Here is an 11,453-nt window from a genome sequence, read left to right as displayed (position 1 = left end):
CTAAAACCCAAACAAACAAACAAAAGTCTTGGGAGGAATGAGTTTCTGAGTGTCACATCCGCCAGCACTCAGGTTTATGGAAAGGTCTCGTCTTTTTTAATGTGAACCCGAGATTTTGGGATCTGAACTGGATCTTGGAGCCCTTTCTGGCAGCTGGGAGGGGGAGCACAGCCAGTAAACATTTCCAAGGTGTTTCCTGAAGATGGTGGAAGCCCAGCCAAGTGCAGCTTGTGCAGGGGAGAGGATGTTGCAGGAGGAATTGTCAGCCAGCCCCGGGGAACAGGGCAGGGTGCCAGAGGGACTGGGGACACGGGGATGTGTCCATGGGATGATCCAGAGGTGATGCTGCTGCTGGCAGGAGGAGATGGATGCCCAGGGAAGCAGTGGGTTGTGGTTTTGGGGTAGAACCCTGGATTTGAGCAGATTCCTGCTGCCTCTCCAGGCCCTGAGGTGCACAGGGAGCAAGCTGGGGACAGGGTTTTAGTGACCCTGCTTTGGGTCCTCCTGCTGCCAGGGCAGCTCAGGGGCTCCCTGGGAGGTGTGGGGCTCAGGAAATGGTCCCCAGGTGAGCCAGACCTCCCCAAATCCTCCCTGAGCAGGAAGGATTTTCCATTCCCACCATGGCTGCCCCTTTTGCTTTTATCCACGTGGCTTCCTCTGGTTTTGTTTTTTATTTTTCCTCCTCCATCACTCCGACTGGAAGACAAGGACTTGCTGCTTGTGTGGCTCCCTCAGGTCCCCTGGGGCTGGGGAGTGTCCCCGGGGTCATCCCCTGGGATGGGCACTTCTCTCACTGGCTCCTGCCCCTCCTGCTGGCCTGGCTGACAAGTGGACTTTTCCTGCTGTGTGTTGTTGCTGTGGATTTCACTTCATTGTCCTCCGGTGGTTATTTTTTTTTTTTGCCATGTAAATGGGATCCCTCGGGCTGTTTTTCCATAATAAACCGTGCTGGTCCCAGCCCTGCTCCCTCTGTTCTCACAATGAGGGCTCTGAGCTCCCTGCTTGGGACCTCCCAGGTTTTATGGTGATGGGGCAGGCGTGACAAGAAGGAAAAAGGGGTTTGGGGGTTTAAGAGAATTCAGAAAGTGTGATTCAAGCTCCTACTTTGGGACTGGAGACCTGTGGGAGAGGTGGGATTCCAGGGGTGGGATGTGCTGTGGTACAACCACCTCCCTGTGCTTCGTGAGCAGCTTTTGTGGGGCACCTGGGCTCGTGACGGAGCCCTGGATAAAAATACAGCTTGGCAGGAGACTTTTGTCAGCTTGATCTTCTCCCAGCCAACAGGTGGGAGGCAGCACAGGCTCAGCAGAGGAGATTTATGGCTGCTGAAGTACCGGCTCCATCCGAGCAGCGACACTGCAGCTCCTCCCTGCCGGTCAGGGGAACAGATGGACTCAGGGGAAGCAGCAAATTCTCCATCCATCACCAAATATAGCCAAGGAATGTCCGTGGGCCCCGGGGCAGCATCCCTGCTCTGGGTGTTCGTTTAAGGGCTGGATGGCCCTCAGCAGAGCGATCCTGCTGGAGTGCCTTCCCCCAGCCCATCCCCAACCCTGCTGTGATCTTCCACCAGAGGCTTGGTGGGAAAAAAAAAAAAATAAATCCAATTCCAGCCCAGATTCCAGCCTGAGGTGCGCCAGGGAAAGGCCAGGTGTGTCCCTGCAGCCCTGGGAGGTCGGGATGTGCACTGCAAAGCCAAAAGCTGCGAGGACAACCCCAAGCTCTTGTTGTGAGGCACTGAGGGACGGGGGGAGCTTGGTGCAGGTGGATTTGGGATGCCTGGCTCGGCTTTGCCTTTGATTCTGCTGCCTGTCTTCCCAGCTTTTCCCTTGATCAGGCATGGCAGGGCTTTGCAGGGAGCGTGCTTTGAAACGAAGCCCGTGGAGGAGGAGGAGGAGGAGGCGGAGGCAGAGCTGGTGGGAATTATGCTGCCACTCAGCAATTGTCAGCACAGATGTTCCCGAGGTAATCACCACCCTGAATAGCAGGAGCTGCTTCTCATGACGAATCAGGATTTAACCCCCAGAACTTGTGGGGTGTCGTGAGAGAGGGGGACAGCCCTGATGAGCGTGGCAGGGAGGTTGGGCAGAGCATGGGCTCTGCTCTCCTGGTCCTTTGTGTGCACCGGGGAAGTTGTGACACATCCCTGCCTCAGTTTCCCCATCACCATGGCAGAATCATGGAATCCCAGACTGGTTTGGGAAGGGAACTTAAAGATCATCCAGTGCCACTTAAAGATCATCCAGTGCCACTCCCTGCCATGGGCAGGGACACCTCCCACTGTCCCAGGGTGCTCCAAGCCCAGTCCAACCTTGCCTTGAACACTTCTTGGGATGGTGAATCTAAATCTGAGGAATGATCCAGAGGGAACAGAGGGTGATTCCAGCTCCTTAGGGAGGGAAAGCAGAAACCCAGGAGTGCTCTGAAGCGCAGTGAAACCCCTGCAGACCCTGGTGTGTGGGGGCCACGCAGATCCAGGTCTGTCCTGTGGCCCAGGTGGGAGCTCCTCTGCAGCACGTTCAGTTTTACATCCTCCCTGGAGGGAGGAATAGGCGCCAACAACCCCGAGCAGGAACCTGCAGCCATCCCAGGGGGATAAAATGTCAGGGCAGGGGACCTGGTGACAGGGTGACAGAAACACCCCGAGCTGGAAGGACAGATAAGGGGACCCGGCGGCAGGAGAACAAGCAAAGGGCACTTGCTATCAGCCCCGGCGGGGCCGTGCCAGGATTTGAGCAGCCCGACCATCTCGTCCCTTCAACACCGCTATTTTTAGCCGTGCTTGCTGACACCTCTGTCACCAGCGCCTAAAATGGTCCCCCCTGAGCACAGCCAGGGCCAGCCAGAGCCGCCGGGGCCACCAACGAAGCCGTGACTCAACGGGGCGGGTGCGGAGCCGCCGCCGGCCGCGGGGGCAGCCGGTACCTCCCGGTGCCAAGAGGCAGCTCCGGGCTGGGCCAGCTCCTGGGGAGATGCTCCAGCTCGGTGTGCAGGGCCTGGCCCCTCGCCAGGTGCACCCACCACCACCTCCCCTCGCTGGGAATTGTTGCTGTCCCCCGGTGCTGGTGCTTAAGGGATGTCTCGGTGGGGATGGATCTGTGGGAGCTGGGAATGACCCTTTGGCTGCTGGGCTGGAGCAACACGCCAGAGGGCAAAGAACTTGGGCACACCGAGCAAACCCAGCCTGCTCCCCCTGCCTGGAGATGCCCTTTTAGGAAAAACTGCCTCGTTTTCCCAGCTCTGCCCGCGGGGGAGGAGATCTCGCCGTCCTGGCGCTTTCCCATTCCTGCAGCGAGGGCTCCGTTACCGGGGCTGCGCTTCAAAGCCGCGCTGGCAGCGCTGGGCCGGATGGGGCTGTGCCATAATCCCCCTGCGAGCAGAGCAGAGCAGAGCAGGGGGGGGTCTCGGGACCTTCTGGGGCTGCCCGACAGCTGGAGAGGGACTTTGGGCAAGGGCGTGGAGTGGTAGGGTGAGGGAGAATGGGTTTAAACCGAAGGAATGTAGATTTCGATTGGATATTGGCAGAAATCCTCCCCTCTGAGGGTGGTGAGGCCCTGGCACTGGTTGCCCAGAGAAGCTGAGGATGCCAGGGAGGGTAAATGAGGGAAAATCTGCTCCGATTGCACTGTGAGGGAAGCTTGGCTGCGCTGACTTTTGGTGGGAATTGGAGCACGAGTGGACTTTGCTGTCCATGCTGGGATTGAGGTCCATCCTGATGGGGATGTGTTTGCCCCAGGGATGGGGACAGGGACAGGGACAGGGACAGTTGTGGTGCTGAGCAGGTGCCACGAGAGGGCGTGGAGGGCTGCGAGTGCCGCCAGAGGTGACCTGGCGGCCGATGTCCCCTCCCTTTGGTGCCCTAAGTGGCATCACCGCCCTCCCCGGTGCCACCTGGTGCTCCTTCTCTTCAGGTGCGTGTTTGGGGGTGTGAACGGGCATCTCTGCCTCAGCACAGCCCCGGGGGCCACCTGAGCCCCCGGACTGCCCCCAGCCCTCCCCCTGCAGGGTTTGACCTCCTGCTTGAAGCCCACCAAGCTGGGCACGCAGAGATCGTCCTCAGTGCCAATACTGGCGTGGGACACACGTCCTTAAGTGCCACCTCAGACACTTTGTCACCCAGCGTGACCTGGCTGGGGGGCTGTGGGGCCACCCCATATGGCAGGGGTGGGGTGATGGGGGCCTGTCCTGCTGGCTGCACAAACAGACCTCCTCCAGGTGCGGCTGGGAATCATTAGGAACTCTCTGCACCGGCTGAGTGTGGGAACTGGAAAGAAAGCTGGAGAGAGGCCTTCTTTCATCTCCCCACTCCCTCCTCCCCCTGTGTCTGCCAAGCCTGGCTTCCTTTTGAATCCTTTAGCTTGTGCCAAGAGAGGGAGAAGAGGAGGGGGGAAGAAAAAGGGAAAGAAAAAAAAAAAAAAAAGGCAACAACCACAGGAATGTGTCCAGGGATCTGGCTTCATTCAGGCTGTGAGCCCTGAATACCCCGGCTCCACTCGGGGAGCTGGAGGGAGGCAGCAGTGGGAAAACAAACAGGGAAGCGCTGTGATGTGGGGACAAAGGGTATCAGGGAGGGGGACACGTCCCCTGCCGTGGTAGCAGGAGTTAGGGTGCCACAGGTGCCATGCTGGGAGCAGAGCTGCCGTGTCTGGGTGAATCCCGGGATGGGGACAGGGTGCCCAGCCCATCCACATTCCATCACCGTGGGGACGAGGTGCCCCTGTGCCAGCCTGTCCCTCCGGACAAAGGCAGCAGGGCTGCTGGCAGCGAGGGCACCAGGGGAGGCTGGGAGCCTTTTCTCCAGCCCATCGGGAGAAGGATGGTTTTTGACTCGCTGCCGACTTTATTCCCAGCAAATTAATAATTTCCTCTTGTGGCAGCAGCGTTGGCCTGTGCGTGTGCGTGCTGGTGGCTCCCACTGCCCTCCCAGCCGCCTCTCCCCCCTCCCGGAGGGTCCGCGCCGCACCTCCCTCCATCCCCATCCTCAGCTGGGCTCCTTCCAGCTGCGCCGAGCTGTCAGATCCAGCCCAGCTGTGCCGGCCGCGGCCTCGGGAGCATCCCGGCGGGAGCAGGGGCCCGGCTGTGAACTGATGATGCGAGTGCCGAGTGCCGGAGGTGGCGGGGAAGCGCCTTGGGTGGCGGCGAGGGAGGCGCAGCTCCAGGAAGGAGCGCTCGCTGCCTCTTGGCTTCGCAGCCGCTCTGGCAGCGCTCGGAGAAACGGGGAAAAAAGCAGCGAGGGAGCCACCAGCACACTCCGGACTCTGTCCCGGAGACACGGGGCAGCTGCCGGACAATCCCAGCGCAGGATGGGAGCACCGGGCACCCGGGCAGTGAGCTGGGGTTTGTCACCCGAGTCCTCGCAGGGCTCCACGCGCGCTCGCCGCTCCTCCCCGTGCTCTCCGTCCGTCCCCTCCTGCGCTCTGGGCGCTCCTTCCAGCGCATGGAAGCCGCTCCCGGAGCTGTCCGTGTGTCCGGCCGCGGCACAGACACCTCTTCCGAGTGCGGGCACGCAGCGTGGCACTCGCTATCAGCAGATCTGCTGGGAACGCCAGCCATTCCTCTGGCAGCGATTGTGTTTTTTTCCTTATTTATATCCCCGGGGTGGTGCCACAGGTGGGCGATTGTTCCAGCTGACAGCCTGAAAGGCGAAGGAACGAGACTGAACTTCCTGCTATTCAATTAGAGAAAGTGAGCATTCAGCAGCAGCTGCTGGCTGCTGGCAGGAGCCGAACCCCCGCCGCGGTGGGCGCAGGAAAAGGCAGGAAAAGCTGCCTGATGCCATGGGCACGGCGGGCTCAAAGCACCTCTGGCTGCCACTGCTCTCTCCTGAGTTTGTTTTTTAGGAGGAGATTTCCTGATTAAAGCAGCTCCATGGAGCAGAAGTCGGATGAGGAGGAGCTGGGGGGGTGAGCAGGGAGAAAAGGGGGCTCAGGGGGGACCCCCTGGCTGGCACAGCTCCCTCCCTGACAGGAGGGGACAGCCAGGAGGGGGGTCGGGCTCTGCTCCCAGGGAACAGGATGAGAGGAAACAGCATCAAAGTATGCCAGGGGAAGTTTAGATTTGATAATAGGAAAAAATCTTCACTGGAAGAGTGGTCAGGCAATGGAATGAGCTGCCCAGGGCAGTGGTGGAATCACCATCCCTGGGAGTGTTCAAAACCACACGGATGTGGCACTTGGGGACCGGGTTTAACGGAGAGCACGGTGGTGCTGGGTTAATGGTTAGACTCGGTTTTAAGGGGCTCTCCCAGCATGGAAAACAGCAGTGGGTGGTGGTGGGGAACACTCTGAGTGGGGAGAGGCCACGCCAGGAGGCAGAGCCAGGAGCTGGAAGTGCCGGGGGGAGCAGCTTCCCCCCGGGCCAGCCCGAGCGCTGCAGCTTCGCCCCTGCCCTGAACTCTGCGTGATCCCTGACCCTGGGGCCTCTGTGGCGGAGGGTTGGTGGCTTTGGAAGCCCTCTGGATGTGCACTTCCCCTCCTCTGTGCTGGAAGGGCCAGGGGATGATCCCTTCCCCTGCAGACTGGGAGCCTCCTTGTCCCTGTTTCCCCAGACATGTCTGTGCTCCCTCCTGGAGGCCAGCAAGGGAGGGAGGAGTGCGTGCTCCTGTGAGCTCCACATTGGGAACAAACCTCTCCCCCTCCTCCCCTCACTGCCTGGGCCCCCTCTGAGGCATTCAGGGCCTTGTGGAAACCCCTGCAGCACCCAGGGTGCAGTGAGGGCTTCAGGGTCTCCATGTGCCAGGAGCCCAAGGCCATCCCTGCTCCATTTCCTTCCTTCCCTCCTGGGGCCGATCCAATTGCAGAAGAGTCTCCCGCTGCCACCTCTCCCTGCCCCTTCCCGGTGCCATCTGTCCCCAGCACAGTGACAACCTCACTGGTGGCGTTGCTGCTCCAGATCCTGCCGTGCACCCCTGAGCTCTCTGTTTTCACCCCATCTGTTTCCCCGGGCTCGGGGTGTCTCCGGGGCTGGCTGTGATCAGCGGGGCTGCGCTCGGAATCCCTTTGGCACGGCTGCACACACCGAGAGCCCCGGATGCCTCCACGCACGCCAGACCCGCAGCTCCGTCACCCCGAGGGTGGGACCGGGCTGAGCTCAGCACCTCGCACGAACATCGAACATCGGTGACACTGCAGCCGAGGCAATCAGCAGCAATCAGCCCCTTTTGGGAGCTGGCCCTGAAAGCTGCAGAGGCTTTTCCGTGCGTGCCGATGCTCTGGAAGCGGCGGGGGTTGGACGTGCCAAAGCAGCGGCCACGTCTGAGCGAGGCTCGGTGCCTCGTGTCACTTCCAGGAGGCTGGGAGGGCTCGGGGGTGATGTCTGTGAATGTTAAAGGCACTTGTGTAGCCAAGCAGCACAGGCACATGCTGTCACTGCCTCTGCAGTGCCATCTGGCCAGCAGCAACGCAGCTAGAACCAGGGCTGTGTGCAGGAGAACATTTTACAACAGAAAGCAATTAACAGAATAAAGCCCTTTTTAAAATCCAGTAATTAAAAACAGTCCCTCCCCCTTGTTTTCCTTTTAAGCTGAAAGTTGCTGTTTACTCATTTGCTTTACAAAGTGTGCCTTGTTGTGGCTTCAGAAGAAATGAAAGTTTGAAGTGGTTAGAGAAGAAAGGCTTTGGGGCTGCTGCGTTCCAGGCAGGGTGGAGGGGCAGGGGCTCTCCAGCCCGGCTTGTTTGTATTTGTTCTTGTCTACTCACAAGATCGCTAAACACACATTTAACAAGTGGTGAAACTGTCTACCAGCCTGATCTCTCCCAGGGTTCATAAGAAGAGGCCTGGCACATTAGCATTGCTGGGGGAAGGGGAGGGGGAGGACGGGCCTTTTGAAGGGTTGGTGTTTTGGGGCTGAGCGAGGGAAGGGCTCCTTGCAGCAGGCCAAGTCCCAAACAAAGGCATTGTGTTCCCCGGAGCCCTGGGGACTGGCCCCGGGGGAAGGCCAGGACCTTGCCTCACCAGCCACGGGTTTTCCCATCCCAGCTCCTCTTGCTTCCTAGCAGGAGTGCAGCCCTAGGGCCATCCAAGGCTGCAGAGGTGGCCAGAGGTGGGAGCGGGGCTGGCACCTCCAGGGCTGGCTCATCCATCCCTGAGAGTGAGAGATGGAACCCAGGGCTGCAGGATGGTCATGGGGACCATCCTGTGCCACCGCAGCTCACCTGTGCCCCACCACCCTCACTTTGTCCCCACCACCCTCACCTTGTCCCCACCACCCTCACCTTGTCCCCACCACCCTCATGTTGTCCCCACCACCCTCACCTTGTCCCCACCACCCTCACCTAGTCCCCACCACCATCACCTTGTCCCCACCACCCTCACCTAGTCCCCACCACCCTCACCTTGTCCCCACCACCCTCACCTTGTCCCCACCACCCTTTCTAGGTACAGAATACCAGAGAGGAGCAGCCCAGTGTCCAGTGGCAACCAGTCTTCAGTCCTCTCTGGGTGGCCACAGGGGAGCCCTGACCTCAGGGGGCTCCTGGACATGCAGTGACCCCGTTTGTGGGCAGGTTTGGTGCAATATCAATTATCACTCGTTGTGGCTTCTCTGTAAAGCGAGTGCCCAGTGCAGCAGCACCATTATGAGTGGGGAAACTGAGGCATGTCTAGGGCCCAACCCACTGGTGGTGTCTGATGCTAAACCATCAGGATGTCCTGCTGATTTCAGAGCAGGATGGATCCTGTCCCTCAGCCCCACTGCCCTGGTGACACAGGGTGGCACAGACTCAAGGGGACAGCAGCAGCTGCAGGGTGTCCCAGCTGTGAGCTCGGCAGGTGCAGCCTCTGGAGCCCCATCCCATGGGATTGCAGAGCTGAGCCACATTCCCAGACCCGCCGTGGGGCAAGAGGTGTGAGGACACAGACAGCCCTGCCAGGGTGGTGAGGGCAGCGCCGAATTCCAGCTCCAGGATCTGCCCCGTCCCTGCCTGGGGAAGGGTGAGGCCACGGGTTTGTGGGAAAATGTTGTTTTTCCCTCCCCTGGACTGCCCGTAGCAGTCGGCTGGGCGGGCTCTGGATTGCGTGGGCCGGGGAAGTGGGGGGGAGTTTGCAATTGTGGTGCCTCTGGCTTGGAGCAGAGCCACGGCAAACAATCCTCTCCTGGCCCTGCTCCAGATCTGACAGAGCACGGAGGTGATACCGTATTCATCCCTCCACGCTTTCATCCCAAATCACCTCCTGAAAGCCCTGCCTGGCTCTCCCACCCGCCCGTGATGAATCTGCTTAGCCACAGAGGGAGGCAGGCTGTCCACAGCCAGGAATCCTGCCCAGCATCCCTCTGAGGCCTCTGCCTTGGAAATTACAGCTGTGGCTCTGGCAGGCGGCAGTGGGACCTGAGGTTAGGAGGTGATGTTGACTGAAGATGTGAGGACAGGGCATTCCAGGCATGCACGGGGTTAAATCAGAGGTGTCAGTTCACGGGGAGGTAACAGATAAGTCCTGCTCCTCGGCTGCCTCTGGCTTTCCAGAAGCCTTGCCCTCCCTCCCACATTCCAGCTGCTGCAGCTTTTCACAGCTGGCCGCTCTCCTGGGACATTTCCCAGAGCTGGGAAGGCGGGAGGGGAGGGAGCAGCGTGGTCCTGGCGTGGGAGGGGGGTTGGTGGCTGGGTTGACCATTGCCCCTCCAGGGACACTTAGTCTGGAGCCCTTCACCCCCAGGACAGTCCTGGCACAGGCAAACCTAGGCAATCCCAGGTCCCTGGCAGGGATCCACCCTCAGTCCTGGCCCGGAGAGTTTTTCCTGCTGCAGGGAAGGGACATCAATCTTTGCAGCTCACTTATTCCTTGGCCTCTGAAGCAGGGTAGCCAATTAGTGCTGGGTGTGATGGATGGCTTAGCCCCATCCTCGTGACACCCATCCTCTGGAAACAGTTCCCACCACGGAGAGGCACAGCCAGCCGGAGCAGGGGACAGCTCTCAGCAGCTCCTGAGTCCCTGAGGGTCTCACAGGGGTCCCAGGGATGGGGACAGGCATTGCAGCAATGCTTGCTGTGATTGCAGAGGGGAAACAGCCCCGAGCACGGGGCCAGCGCTGTTAATTCAGGGCTTGGGGAGAGATTTCCTCTGATAATTCCCTGGCTTGGCTGTGGCAAAGCCTGGAGCTCTCCAGGGAAGAGCAAACCAGCTCTGGGCAGAGGTTGGTCACCCACTGCTTGTGGCTCTGCTCTCGGGGTCACTGTACCGTGGGAATTGGCTGCAAAGACACCCAGTGAGAGGCCAGGAGGGGCAGAACCCCCATTTCTGCACCCCAGGTCTCCCTGTCTGCAGTGGGGGAGGTCTGGCTGCTCCCTCCCGTGGGACATGGGTGACACTCCCAAAATCCAGCTCCCCTCACGCAGCTAAGCCCATTTAATCCTTCCCTGTTGTCTCCACTGAACCATCCCGTGAGGGCTCCCTGCTCCATCTGGGGTGGCTCAGATGTCCCTCACAATCCCCCCTGGGATCCCTGGGGTCGGGTAGAAACCACTCTCCAGGAGCACAGGCTGGAGAACGGATCCGATTACAGGAGAAGTGGGTTTGGGGGCCCGGCTCTGTTCATAATGAAGTGTAATCCTAGAAAAACATGTTGCCAATTACACTTCAATTGAACCCAGATAATGATGCTTAGGCAGGGCCCGGAAAAGATGGAGTCTGGACAGTGAATTCCTTTCTAATGGAGAAGAAAAGTGTTCCTCTGTGGCAGGTCTGGGCTCGGCTGGGTTCGGGCTCGCTGTGATATGAGCAAGAGCCTGAAACAACCAATCTCAGGATCCCATTTAAATGGTTTTATCAGTGGAAAGAGTATTAATCTCTCAAAAACACATGTTTATGGGAAGTTTGGTTTGGAGATGTATGTGTTTCTAACTGAAATCACTTTGGAAAGGGAGGAGGAGCGGGTCTCAAAACTGCTAAAATAACACTTTTCTAATTCTTCTGGTTCAAAGTAACTTTTCATTTGGAAACGTAAGCTAATAACAGCTTGGCTTCTTGACCACTTCTCATAGTGAAAACAAAACACCAGAATTAGAGTAACAAAGTGCTGTGACCTAAAGCAAAGGTTTTACTCCCTTTTTTCAGTTTACAAACACTACCAAGATGTCAGTTTTCCACTCCAGCCCAGGACGGCAGCTTCAGGTCCCTGCTGCTTCACTTCAGAAGGCAGGATGGTGTGGTTCCGTCCCCAAAACTGCTCGGGGGAGGCGGGGAGGGGTCTGTGTTTTGCTCAGCTGGGGCAGGCGTGGGCGAAGGGCAGGCAGGAGCCGGGATTTGGCTTTTCCGGAGCTGCTGGCGAGGTGCTGGGGAATTGCAGACACCTCGGTGGGTGAGCTGGCAGAGATGGCTGAGGGAGATAGGGAGCACCCCAGGAGGCCACGGGAGACGGGCGGCTTGGCTGGCCCGAGCGGCGACGGGCTCTTATCGCCGCCACGGTCTCTGCAGAAGGGCTTTGGGAAACCCACGTGTTGCCAGATCTCAGCGCTGAT

This window comes from Haemorhous mexicanus, chromosome 27 (genome assembly GCF_027477595.1).
Source record: "Haemorhous mexicanus isolate bHaeMex1 chromosome 27, bHaeMex1.pri, whole genome shotgun sequence".
NCBI lineage: Eukaryota > Metazoa > Chordata > Aves > Passeriformes > Fringillidae > Haemorhous > Haemorhous mexicanus.
Note: the sequence above shows the minus strand (reverse complement) of the source record.